Raw genomic sequence first — 14,434 nt, forward strand, 5'->3', positions numbered from 1 at the left:
CATTCATGTCTAACACACAAATGAGAAATAAAATCTGCAAAGACTTGCAATAAAGCATCATTTCACTTAGTTCAGTCAGGCCACTTCCGTCAAATGTATGTTTATTATAATGATAAATGCATACAGTTAGTGTTGGCGGTATGGTTCTGTTCTTGGCAAACTCCACGCGCCCGTCCATGCAGCCATGCTTGGACAGAGCGGGGAGAGCAGCAAGTGAAACCCCCCTTGGGGTACAGAACAGATCCAGGAATCATACATACATAAATGACAATCACAAATACATGAGTTGTTGTAAACAAGCTAAAATACATGAGGAACGATGATACAATGAAATTACTGTATGCTGAAGACAGTCGCGAACAGACATCAGATTAGATTACAGATTCCAGCTAGGTGGAGTTGGAGATGGAAGGGGGAGTTAGATGCAGCATGCGGCTAAGCAATAGAGAGAGTCTGAATGAATGGGGATTTAAATGAACCGAAATGAAATGAAATGAACTGGTTTGGTACACGTCAGAAACAGCTGACTGTCAGCTGGTGCAAGCTTGACTGACGTGGCCTTCCTGAACTAACGCAATGCTTGATGTTTATAATCAAGATCAGTGTTTCGCATTGTTTGGAGTGAGAACCACGTCTTGTGTATTTGAGCATCTTTTCGGTGAATGGTACAGGCGTCATTTCATAAATGATGGATGAACAAAATGATTACACATGCCTGGCAACATTAGACCTGATCACAATTAAACTAATTATCTTATTTTTTTGTAATTTTATTACTTCAACTTACACTTATTATTATTATTATTATTATTTATTTTATTTTTTTTCTGTTAGTTTCAGTAATATTTATTTCAATTTAGCACACTGAGGTGTTTCTGTAAATTATTAGCTACAAATTTTTTTTGGGATCATGTTATTTCAATGGAACAAACAAAATAAATAGTCTGAGATATGATGCAAATGTGATTCTCGTGATAATGCACAAACAGCAGCCCCAAAATAATTTTAATGCTTAAGTCACAATTAAAAATGTTTAAAAGTGTTTATATTATATAGTGGAAGTTAAACCAAGTGGCATTTATTTTAAAGATAAACAGCACAAGAACATAATTCATTCAAAGCATTTCACAAAATACTGTTAGGCTGCAAAAATATGAACAAATAGTTATATTGTTCAAAATGAATCCTGAGACCAGCGGGTTAAAAATAATTTAATAAAGTGTGGATCAGAAACGTGAAGTTAGTTCTGTGAAAAGCTGAAACATCATTTTAGCACATTTGCATCTAATGGGGATAAAATTCAGTAATTAAGTTTCACTCGAGTGCCTAAAGAGTTTTTCTAGTTTTCTTCAAGTCTAGAGGAGCAGAAGTGGCCATAGAACAACAGAGAGAATTTAGCATCAGTGTTTTCAGTAACTGAGATTCAGTGTCCTTGAATGTCCTGAAAGATGGACTTAAATGTGTCTTAAATGCATGCAGATTCGCCAAAGCAGTTAAATCTTCAGCTGCTTTTATTTTAAGAATGAACCCTTGATACATTTTTAGCACACGCTAAACATGTTCATCTGTGTTTTTGAGTCGTTTGAACTGATAATGAGCACAATATACTCATTCTACCTCATGTGTTTACTTTTAGTGTTGTGTTTGTTCTTCCTTTAATGTATGTTGCTCCTGTGGATACATCTGACAGTAAATGTTTAGTTTCTTTCTTTAGATGTCAACTCCAGAGAAACATTTTAAAGCCACATAGGCTCTCTCTCTCTCTCTCTCTCTCTCTCTCTCTCTCTCTCTCTCTCTCACTCACACTCACACACACACACAAACACACACACACACACAGAGCTAATAGATAGAGCTAATGATCTTTGCTCTTTGGCCGTAACCCTCACACAGACATTTCTGCATTTTTATATTTTCATTAATAGTACATATTACTTTCATTTTAATTTAATTTTTGATAAAGAGAGAGATCATTCAGGTATATTACTTTTCCAGTTCTCCTGTCTGTAGAAGGAAATAAAAAAGCCATCTTTAATGAAAAAAAAAGAGCTCAATGTTAGTTTTTTTTTTGTTTTTGTTTTTTAGGACACATTTAGGACACATTTCTCAATACTTAGGACACTTTCAAAACTCTTCACACAGTTATCCTAACCAACTTTCATCTTGGCACAGCAGTTAATTTTGCTTTCAAAATTCACTAAAACTACCAAAACACTCCTACACAGCATATGTCTCAAATCAACTCAAAATTTCACCCAACAAACACATTTTGTCACTCATAAAACACAAAATGCATTCAGTGACGACATCTTTCAAATTACATAAATTCTTTTTCTCACTTAAGACACAAACACCACCAAAACTCTATGAACAGGCCAATTTGCATGTTTACATACTCTTTTCAAAAAGGTTAAACTTAAGTTAAAAACCTAACATAATAAAAATAAATAAATAAGACAGAAATTTGCTACATTTCTACAGTAGTACAATCTACAGCAATACCAAAATATATTCTGAATCTTAAAAAAATCAAATACTATCAAAACAATTAGATGTAACTGAACACCTACACACACACACAAAAAAAAAATCATTACCGTGTATACAAAAGGGGAAAACTTAAGAATAATTTTGTATTGTAATGTAAACATGGACTATGTAACATATACTGCAATGAATTATAAGCAGTAGAGAGTGCCATTATTGTATTGTAAAGAAATTTTACAAAATAAAACATTGTATAATGCTGCCTGTTAGGGTTTTTTATGTTGTTGTTTTAGGAGTGGCAAAGTGTGTTTGTTGGGTGAAAATCGTTGCTAGTGTTATGGAAGAATGAGTTGATTTGAGTTGTATGAAGTGTTTTGGCACTGCTGTGCCTAGATGAAAGTTGGTTAGGAGAATTGTGTGAAGAGTTTTGAAGAAGTTACCCAAGTATTGAGAAATGTGTCTTAGTAATTGTAAAAAAAAAAAAAAAAAAAAAAAAACTGTGATGCCATTCACTGAGACAGTGTTTTAGTGCAGCTGTCATCATGAACTCCACCAGCAGATGTCAATGTAACACCGCAAAACACACTCTGTGAAACCACTCGTGCCATGTGCTGTATGTGCATTTTTATGTCGGAAAGATCCACTTGAGCTTGATTTCTAGAAATTAACAGTGACTGGATTTATAAAGCAAAATATCCAATACTGAGATTATAACTGGTAAAACAACATGACAACAATCTAGCACACAACAAGTGCTTTGGATAAAGTTTCAGTGTGCAGTGTACAGCAGGGCTGCCCAGTCCTGTTCCTGGATGAAAAAAATCATTCTTACTAAATGTTGAAAATAGTTTCATGAAAGTAGTTTTATTGTGAATAAGGCTTTTTCTGTCTGTTTTATGAAATAAGAACAAAATCAGACTTTTCAATAATGTATTTTTAAATGAAAAGATTGGATTAGAACTGTTTTATATTATTATTATTTTATTTATTTATTTATTTTTTTAAATCATATTTCAATGGCGCAATTATAAATGCATGCAATTTGCTACTTTACTACTGTTTGAAATATTCAGTGTTGCATTCTGAATAATACACACATGTGACCTCTGGCAGGTCCCCACAATGTAGATTTCAGGTTTTACTATCCTTGTGGGGACATTTGGTCCTCACAATGTAATATAAACACACACACACACACACACACTTCAGCTCATGAAAATGCATGTTTCAAAAGTGACAAGATGACAAAGGTAACTTGGTATTGTGTTCAGTTGTGTTCATTAAAAGAGCATTTCAACAAAATGTAATGATTCGTTCATCATTTATTCACCATCATGTTGTTTTTAACCCCTAGACTTTCTTCCTGTGGAAACACAACAGCAGATATTTAGCAGAATGTTCACGCTGCTCTTTTCCACACACTGAAAGTGAATGAACAACATTTGTCAAACAAGATTTTCAAGGCAAGATTATCAAACAAATAATGGTGTAAAATTGGCTACTCCATAATGACTTTATGTAAATAGCACATGATCCATATGGACTAGTTATGCGGTAGTAGTAACTGTATGGAAATGAGCAGCTTGGGCAAACTGAAAGTCCTGCAGATGAGTAAATGATGACAGGAATTCACATGTAGGTGAACAGTTTCTGTTTATTAAGTGTTCTGCAGCAACACTAGTCTCCAGCAGGTGGCAGTATGATCACACTGACTGTATGTTGCTCTACTTGTACTTGTTCATCATCTCACTGCCTTTATCTGGTGTGTGTCATTTGATTTCCTCATTCCTGGACAGAGATTTAAGAAAGCTAGTCTCTCTCCAGTCATCATCCTCGCTTGTGTAAATGCACGGAAAACCGAGCACGAGATTGAGTTGCGTGTGTGTGCCATTCCTGTGCCATCTGTGAAGTCTGTCAGAGGCTGTAATATCAGTCCTTTCCTAATGTTCTCCAAATTCAGTCCCTCCTCCTCTTCATAAAGCCGTCTGTCTCTCTCATTGAACTATGTTTTCTCTCTTTTATCATTGTTTTGGACTCAGTTTTGTTGTGGGGTTATATTTTGTCTGATCATTGTCACTGATGCAATCGCGTGCAAACATTGCTCCTGTGGAGTAGATTTGTGTTTCTGCACGACTCATTGGGTTTGAGGTTCTAGTGTGCTGTTTATCCACACACACACACGCATTCTGTAGTAGGTTTGGGCTGAAGTCTTTCCATGAACAATAATAACTAGATTTTTCTGAAGAAAATGTCAATTGCGTTTGCAAAACACGTCTTCTTGATGTTGGTGGTTTCTTGGTGTTTTCTTCCTGTCTGGTGTGAATGAAATCTCTGTGATGTGGTGATTCATACTTAGTGATCAAACCACTATTAGCAATAGTAATACTGATTCTTGACTTTGTAAACCTCAAATAATAATAGTAATAATAATAATAATATGCAATTATCTTTGGCTTTTTGGTACCTAGATTTAAAAGCAGAAATGTGAGGCACCTACTGGCTCAGAACATGAATACATGTACTGATGACACACAAACATGGGCAGCATGCAAGCACTAGCTTTAACATACTGTGTGTGTTTGTCAGTATCAGACATGAGAATCAGTGTCTCATTGTGGCATCAGAATAGAGTTGATTAGGTGGCACTCTCAGGAGAGAGGAGCATTATGGGATACAAACAGCAGAGAAACCAGGGGAACAGAACACACACACACACACACACACACACACAAAATAAAAGACCCAATTGCTAACTTGTCTAAATCAGGACATGTCGTGGACTCTGTATTGATTTTATGTAAAGCTAATTATAATCTCTACAGACCAGCCCAAACCATGCTAAAAATTCAAGCCTCACATTTCTGCTTTAAAACCCTCTGGCACAATTGCCCTTTTCATTTCCATTGTATGTTCATTATTGTAAACTTATCTGTTCTCTCACTTTTCTGTTTTTTTCTCACAAGCCAATATTATTGTCTGTGGTAAAAACAGCATGTCACAGATGCTGTAGAGCTATTTTAATACATATGTTCAGATAGATAGATAGATAGATAGGTAGAGTATAGTGTATATACATCCTCTGAACTCATTGGCACGCTGTTCCCTTTAAGGTGTTAGTGCTCATGAGCATCATTCTCTCTGTCGCCGTGGTGATAACAGCACCAAGCGTCCCTTCACAGTTCGTAAACCTTCACCTTCAGCAGCTGACCTTTCCATAAATCCTGTGCTGTGCTCCAAACGCATGCAAATAACACAAGGCCTGTGTTTTTCTCGGTGACATTTTTATGGTGATCGGTTCATTCGTCTGGCATCAATGTGCTGAGACAGAGATTCTAATGGATTCTAATGGATTTCTGGAGCAGAACAGAGTCGACCGGGCCCCTGCACGATGGCAGATCAGTAGTGAGAACAGGCATTTTCCTGCTGGCTGAGCACAATTAAAAATAGAACAGACAGACAGACAGACAGACAGATAGATAGATAGATAGATAGATAGATAGATAGATACATAGATACATAGATAGATACTCTGAACTCTGTACAGTATATGTACTCTGAACAGTTGTGAATTCAGGCCAAGCGATAGTAAGTGTCAGTTCCACTGTCCATGAACACAGAGGTTGAGAGGTAGGGCAGTAGACACAAATGACCTTCTGTAGTACTCCCTGTTGTGAGGTTGCTGCTTCTGAACGTGCTCCTCATTCAGTACACAGCACATGTGAATAGTCAGCAATGCTGGTCTTTTCAACTGGGTCTGCAAGCATTTTGTGAAGTACATAGAAGATAGAAATGTTGCCTGAGGAGCCCATATGTTACTCACCACACACAGTTCTGCCCAAAAGGTAGTCGGTGACCCAAGCAATCATGGAGGCGTCCACCTGCATTACCTCCAGTTTCTAACCTAGTAATGCAAGATGGATGATACTGGATGCACACGATCCTCATAGAGCTGCCAGCCCAGGTGGGAAAACCAAGACCAGCCTGTTCCAGCTCCTTATCGGGGCTGTGTGAATACGTTATATTTATTTATCATAATTCTTTTTCTCACTTTTTCAGTCTTGTCCTTTTTTCTATACAAGTTATGTTTTTGAATCAGTGTGTTTGCATTCATATATCCTACAGTCCAATTAATGAAGAACTTGTTTGTCTAAATAAGCAGGTGGGCAACTCTGGCCCTCGAGGTCCACTGCCCTACAAAGTTTAGCTCCAACCCTGATCAATCACATCTGAAAAATCTAATCAAAGTCTTTAGGATTACTTGAAAAGTGAAAGCAGGTGTGTGTGTGATTAGAGCTGGTGCTAAACTCTGCAGGACAGTGGACCTCAAGGGCCAGAGTTGCCCATTCCTGGCATAAACTCAACATTTCTCAGTACGGTCAAGGCACTTTGTACTTTGTGAATCACAACCGTAGTCTTCACAATGTGGGAGGTTAGTGCGACTGATCTTTAGTCACCTGTAGTCTCTCTTTGGTACTGGAACCAGATGAAGCACCATAGTGTCATGCCCATGTGGCTCGCCCATAGTGTCATGCCCATGTGGCTCGTACAGCACATCGCATTCATATCAAGGGAAATGTCCGGATCTTCAGCAGATCCACACTTTCCATTCCAAGTCCATCTTATAGTCCTCATTAGGCCACTTTTCAACTATTGTGCCAGTGCAAGCCAGGGCTAACAATGGCTAATAGCCTCAGACTTTAAGCTGCAAGGCTGGAATCAAGTTGTGTCTCCAGTAGCCCCACAGCGCTACCCTAAAACCCGCCCTTAACCTGCCTCCATAGAACAACACACAACCCCACCATTTCACCAGCATAGGACTAGCTGACTGAAACTAGCTAGATTGCAAAATGAACATGACATTTGGCCTTTACTCAAAGATGTAAGACTCCATCATCAATTTTTGACCAATGATTTAGCATAAAAAATGTTACAGTGACAGTAATTTATTAATTTGTGTCAGGAGTGCATATCAACCATGCTGAATCAAATAGAACATTACATAACTATACATAAACTTCAGTAAGGCTTTTAATTCCAAAGGCTTATACATTTAGAAAAAAATATTGATAAAATATCACGTTTATCTTACATTTATTTAGGAAGAATGAGCATTTCTATTAATTTTCTATGGAATTATGTGATCTGAGGAGGTTTGAGCAATCTCTCCCATCTCAGTACACTGTTATTCTTTCAGCCAGAGCAACAGGGGGAGCTCACGGACAGAAAACAGGAGTTATATCAGTTAACTGGAGTATATGCAACTTGTGACATATGCGGATGCAGAAGTCTGGTATTAACTATGGCTCAGAGAGGAGACGGATGAAACATGAAGCCAAATAAATACACAATTATAATCATATATGATTTGACTAAGTTGTTCAAGCAGTCTATGGAATTTTCCATTGTAACATTAGTCAACTGAAGGCGTGTGTACTGAACCCAAGTGCAGTTTATAGGTGTGTTCGACTTGAAGTGGCACTGCACAGACCTATCGGTGTATGGGCGATTAGAGAGCAGACTGAGCCGTATGTTTTTGAATCGCTCTCGGGTACTTTGATATCATAAACCGATCGGTCTGCGCAGTGCTGCTTCAAGTCGAACACACCTTATGAGTTCATGATCACATGAAGGCAAGGAAGTCACATGACAAGAAACCAGGAAATGAGAATTTCAAAATAAAGGACATAAACATAAAACCCAAACCAACGTGACATCCGTAGACGTGTATTTATTATGGCAATGGTTTGGCATAATTAGCCTTTAGCATTGCATATAAATATAATTCTGCTTCATATCATGATCAGAATTCCCATCGTATCACAATAAGAAAATATTTCAGGCACTCACTGGTGTCCAACATGTTGATGTATAAGAACATTACCCATACATTAAATAATCAACAATTATACAAAGCTTACATGTATAGACTATTCTACAATATCATACACTTACATATCCCAATTAATCCTAAACTAACTTTTCTTCACTGAAGAGTAAAAAACTGCCCTCTTTATTCTCTCTCTGGATTATGGTGTCTTCACTGCTGATTTAAATCTCAGTGCATTATTCTTAATAACAATTTATTTACACCAAACAACTGTTGTTGTTAATGTTGTGGTTATTTCAGCAAACTATTTACTTCATACATGCAGTTGCTAGATTTTTCAGCAGGGCTGATTTATGTAGGCAGAGTGGTTGAAAGAGAAGGATTTTAAGTACCGTTACATTGGTAACAAAAGAGATTGGCTGCATGCATAACATCACAAGGTGCATCCTGCCGTACGTGAAAAGTAAACAGCTACAAAGGTGCAGAACGTAATCTCCAAAAGCAGATAAAAAGGATGCGCTTCAGTAGCAAGCATTTCGCTGTTTGGTCTTCACAAACATTCCCTATTATTAACCATTTCAGTATTCCTTTTGCTTTTCTCTGGCCTTCTGTCTGCCTACACCACCTGCTGATTGTACTGTTAGTTTTCAGGATATGTTCCTGCAGCCATGTCTCAGGGAAACACTTGATACTGTGCTTTCTACATTTCCTAACCAGCACTCCTAGCTTGGCAACCTTTGCCCTCCATAGCAAATATTGCACTCTTGCCATTTCTTCCTCCATTCCAGGACTGATGGCCTCTTGCCAGTGAGTGGAGTCAGACAAACTATAGCAATCAGCTGGTCACGTAGCCTGTGTAAACAATATACTCGCAATCCTCGTTTTGGATGCCTGGAACAGTAAATAGCTAGCAAACCTTACGAAATTACAGACGAAATACCTCAATGTACTTTAATGAAGATTTAATGTTGAATTAAAAAGATTTCTTATTCTGATTATTTCACAATTTGAGCCTGATGAATCTTGGCTTTGTCATCCTGGAATATGGCCATGATGTATTTTCCTACATGGTTGTTTAAGAAATGAAAAGCTACATACTCTATTAATTACACTCTCCATCCAACAGTTAAAAAAACTATTCCCAAACATATAACATGCTAGAAACACAGTGACAATGATCCAGTCATAGACTCTTAAGTACCTATTTAAATCCAAACAGCATTTTTTTTTTTTTTTTTTACAGTATATGCCAGTGATTCTCAACAAGTTTTGACTTTCTTTGGTAACACCTTATTTAATAGTGTATTTGTTACACATTACATGTACTTAGTACAAACCCTAATCTTAACCTTAAAGGGTTAGTTCACCCAAAAATGAAATTTCTGTTAGTACGTACTCACCCTTATGTTGTCAAAAAACCCGTAAGACCTTTGTTCGTCTTCAGAACACAAATTAAGATATTTTTGATGAACCACACAAAAGTAGCAACGTCATTGCACCTTTTGAGGTCCAGAAAAGTAGTAGACATTGTTAAAATAGTCAACGTGACTACAGTGGTTCAACCTTAATGTTATGAAGCGACGTGAATACTTTTTGTGCGCAAAAACAAAACAAAAATCAAAACAAGACTTTTTGAACGCAGTGCAGGGCTTCCATGTTTACGTCCAAACGCCAACTCATTATTGGCTGGCTACTGCATCAGCATCACATGCATGTGTCGTGTTTCTCACGTCGGCTTTCACTGCATTCACTAAGTCAACTGCGTATGACAACAGTTCAAATTGTTAAATAAAGTCGTTATTTTTGTTTTGTTTTTGTGCACGAAAAGTATTCTCGTCGCTTCATAATATTAAGGTTGAACCACTGTAGTCACATTGACTATTTTAACAATGTCTTTACTACTATTCTGGACCTCAAAATGTACAATGAAGTTGCTGCCTATGTGTGGTTCAGAAACCCTCAGGTTTCATCAAAAATGTCTTAATTTGTGTTCCTAAGATGAACGAAGGTCTTTACGGGTTTGGGACGACATGACGGTGAGTACTTAATGACAGAAATTGCATTTTTGGGTGAACTAAGCCTTTAATCCTATAGTAAGTACATGTTGTTAATTAATATTACTCAGTAGCCTACGTAATTGTGTAATTACACTGTAACAAGGACACCTTAAATTAAAGTGTACAATTTTAAAGGTTTTATTTTGGTACAGATTTGTTTTAGATTTAGCTGAACTGGCCTGTCTTACAGCACATGCATTTACTATAATGCCCTTCTTTCAACAGAACTATTTATCATTGCCTGGTGCAGATGGCCCGACCCGAACCACATGGATGAAAGTCGTTTAGGAGAATATTATACCTGCCCAAAAGCCAGACACACTCGTCTGTTCATGCACGCAGTCACTGTTCCTTGTGGATACATTTATTTTGTTATTTTCAAGGAAGTCTAATATGTTTCACTGCTTCAAGGGAAATGTAATATTCCATGTTTTCATCAATAACAATGCTAATTCAGAACTGGCAACATTAAATTATCTGTTTTCTGTTCTTTTATCCCATCAGCGGTAAATAGATAAATAAATAAAAATGACAATATAAATTAGTTTTCTTTGGCAGAATACAAGGACATGAGATGCTGTTGGAAAGCTTACCTGCAGTGTGACATGCTATACTCCATCTAAAACTATTTTAAACACCATCATTATTATTATTATACATGCTGTTTTTACAAACTCATATTAATAAAATATCTCTACTTTGTCATTTGCCACACAGCAGAACCACTTTAAAGAACTAGTGAAGATAAAATAAAAGGAATGATGACCATAATCATTAGATAAATTACTGATTCCATACTCACTAAAAAAGGCACAAAGAGTTTTTAATGAAATTCAGTTTTTCGGTTACACTTCATTTTGCAGTACGTGTACTTACAGTGTACTTACCCAAGAAAGTACTGGTAATGTAAGATATCTACATGGGTTAAGGTTAGGTTTAGGGGTAGGTTCAGCGTTAGTACCTAGTTATAACCCAGTTATTGTAATTGCTACACTGTAAAATGTTTATTGTCAAATTAACAGTAACTTACTGGCAACAATTATCCAGTAGTTTCTGTATTTCATACCACAGTAAAATTACCGTAAAAATAACTACAGTATTTTTTTTTTTTTAGCATAGTGTAAAATAAAGTACAGCATTATACTATTATTTTTATTATTACAAATATTATTTTTATTTTTAATTTTACTGTTATATATTCAATAACACAAGTTATTGCTTCACATCAACAGCTTTATGAAGGTTTCATCTTTTACATTCCATAGCTGAACTTCAATAGAATATACAGATTTACCAGCATATTAACCATATTTCATCAATGAACAAAATACAATTATAGCCATACCAGTAAAATCACAGTAAATCATTGTGCCAGTGGAAAATAAATGTTGGAAATATAAAAAATAAAAGTTTGAAGAGTTAAAGTACTTAATAATTAGCAGTATACAACAATAACCAGCAAATACATATCGTCTTAACATGTTTAAAACCACATGCTGTAAAGAAAAAGGTCTTCTTTATTGCGACGACTCTTCCCGCTTGTCCCACGATGGTTCAGCCGCACCCGGTCTGCCAGTGCCGCTGTGGGAGGTATGCTAGCTAGGGCGGCTTAACTGGGAAATGACCCACTCCAGTGTTCTTACAGATATTTATTAACTCAAACATATTTATACCTTGCAAATATATTGGTACAAAACAAAAAAGACATAACGTGTTTCAAAGTTGACCTACCAATTTCACGTAGTAGGCTTTTCGTCTTCACAACGAGTCTTCCTGCCATCTCACGGTGGTCCAGCCGGTCTGCCAACACTGCTGAGAAAGGAAAATGCTAGTTAGTGCAGCTTAAATGGGAAATGAGCACCCCGCTTCGGTGTTCTTACATATATTTATTAACTCAAATCAAACCTTGCAAATAACATTTGTATAAAACAAATAAGGCGACTACATGTGTTTTAAAGTATACCTACCAATTTAACATACTACTATGACTTTCATCTTCACAACGCTGCAGGAGGAAAAGGCCAGAAAATGAACACTTGCTTAAATATTTTTACAGAAACGTATGAACTAAAACATAGCTTTATATCTTGCAAATAACAAATAAAACATAGAGTAAATGAAAAGTTAACCTACCATACTCTTGTGGGCTTTCATCTTCATGATGAGTATGTCACAGAGCCGTAGCCTGAGGTGGTGTGAGGTTGTGTGTTTTTTTTTTTTTTTTTTTTTCGGTCATTTAGTACTGTATTTAGATTTACAGTAGGCTAATATTTTCCCAGAATGCATTGAAAATCTACAGTAACTGTACACAGCTTAAACAATTGGAAACTGTTAATAATTCAGAAATAATGCTGTGAAAAATCTACAGTAACATACTGTACTCAGATTCTACAGCAGGGAATTGTTGAGAACACAGTATATTAATATAAGTGCTGCCAGTTGTTCTTTTGCTTTCCTGTTACCAGGCAAACAGTGCTGAGTTTTTTTTTTTTTAATAAGGCACCCTTAACCCTCTGGAGTCTGAGGCTGATTTGGGGCCCTGGAGAAGTTTTGACATGCCCTGACATTTGTGCATTTTTCAGCTGTTCATAAACATATTAATGGAAAAGGTGTCATTACACTGTATTCAGCACGAACTAGGCTACCATAATATGTGAGAAACATGTATGTAAATGTTTGTATTTTTGAAGGAATAACGTTTATGCATGGTTATTAAAAAAAATAAATAAATAAATAAAAAAAATAAAAAAAAATAAGTCACTGAAATAAGGCCAGAAAACAAATATTAAATATGTGTTCACAAGACTTCTGGGTATTGGAGGTTGTAGACTAGAATTTTTGCTTCAAAATGATGTAAAAAATTATCCTGCCTACTCGTTCATATAAAACAATATATTGATTTAAATTTTGTAAGACACTTTTTGTCAAGACACAGTATGCATGGAGGTGTGAATCTTCATGATTAATGCTGTGATTCACACCTGAGAAGACAAAGACCCACATAATGAGCTGCATAATGACCTGCATAATGAGCCCTTTCAGTCAGGTAGGCTATGTGAAAAAACAGGGTCATATCAGCTGTATTAACGTTAATATAATGTCCACTCTTGACAGAAAACATGATTTTTCTGATCTCATGCATGCACATATAATTGCACATCATGTGAAGAAAATTTTGTAATAAGCCTATTATAGTTTAAATTACAGTACCAGTCAAAAGATTGGACGCATTACTATTATAATGTTTTTAAAAGAGGTCTCATGCTCATCATGCTGTACATCAAACATACAGAAAAAACAGCAATACTTTGAAATATTATTACAATTTAAAATAATGGTTTTCTATTTTAATATACTTTAAAATATAATGTATTTCTGTGATGCAAAGCGTGTGACATTCCAAGAACTAACGGAGGCTTCCAGAGATCGCTATAACCATGGCTATAACATGCAGATAGACACTTTTGAAGATAATAAATACACGATTGTGACGATGTATACATGTATTGCCTCAGAATTCGCGTCTGAATAGCGTGTGAGCTCCGTGGGCGTGGCTGAATTAGTGGATAATGAGCTGACTCACGGACGTCTGACATGTCTCTATTTTCATACAGATTACATAAACAGAGAATTTTTGTTTTCGATTTGACTTACACGATTTAAAACCCTGATATTTCAATGTTTCTTTAGACATAAGTCTCATTTTTGTGTGATTAGTATCCACTAAGTTACACTTCATTTTCTGAGGACTATCAGATTGGACTTCGTTCAGAGGGAGATGACAGATCACGCATCATGTTAGTTTTCTTTATTTTGCAAAAAGCACAACATTTTGTTTTTACTCTGAGTGTACACAAATAAAAGAAGACATTCTATAAAAATGCCGGAGTATTTTAAGTCTGTTTTGCTGCAATGTGAAAAAAAATCCTGCAAAACGCGCCGGCGCGTTTCCCGACTCCAGAGGGTTAAAATGATTTTGCATAGAAAGAAAACTAAAAGAATACAATGGGCCCTATCATACACCCGGCGCAATGCGGTGCCAGATGTGACGTGACAAGTGACA

The 14,434-nt window shown here is 36.3% G+C and overlaps 1 protein-coding gene across 47 annotated transcripts in view; it reads left to right on the forward strand.

Annotated features, from left to right (window-relative positions):
• The window catches only part of LOC127516487 (receptor-type tyrosine-protein phosphatase delta), a 456,273-nt gene that overhangs the window by 147,110 nt on the left and 294,729 nt on the right, over nt 1–14,434 (forward strand). The window lies entirely within an intron of this gene.

Source organism: Ctenopharyngodon idella, chromosome 7, assembly GCF_019924925.1.
Source record: "Ctenopharyngodon idella isolate HZGC_01 chromosome 7, HZGC01, whole genome shotgun sequence".
NCBI classification, from domain to species: Eukaryota; Metazoa; Chordata; class Actinopteri; order Cypriniformes; family Xenocyprididae; genus Ctenopharyngodon; species Ctenopharyngodon idella.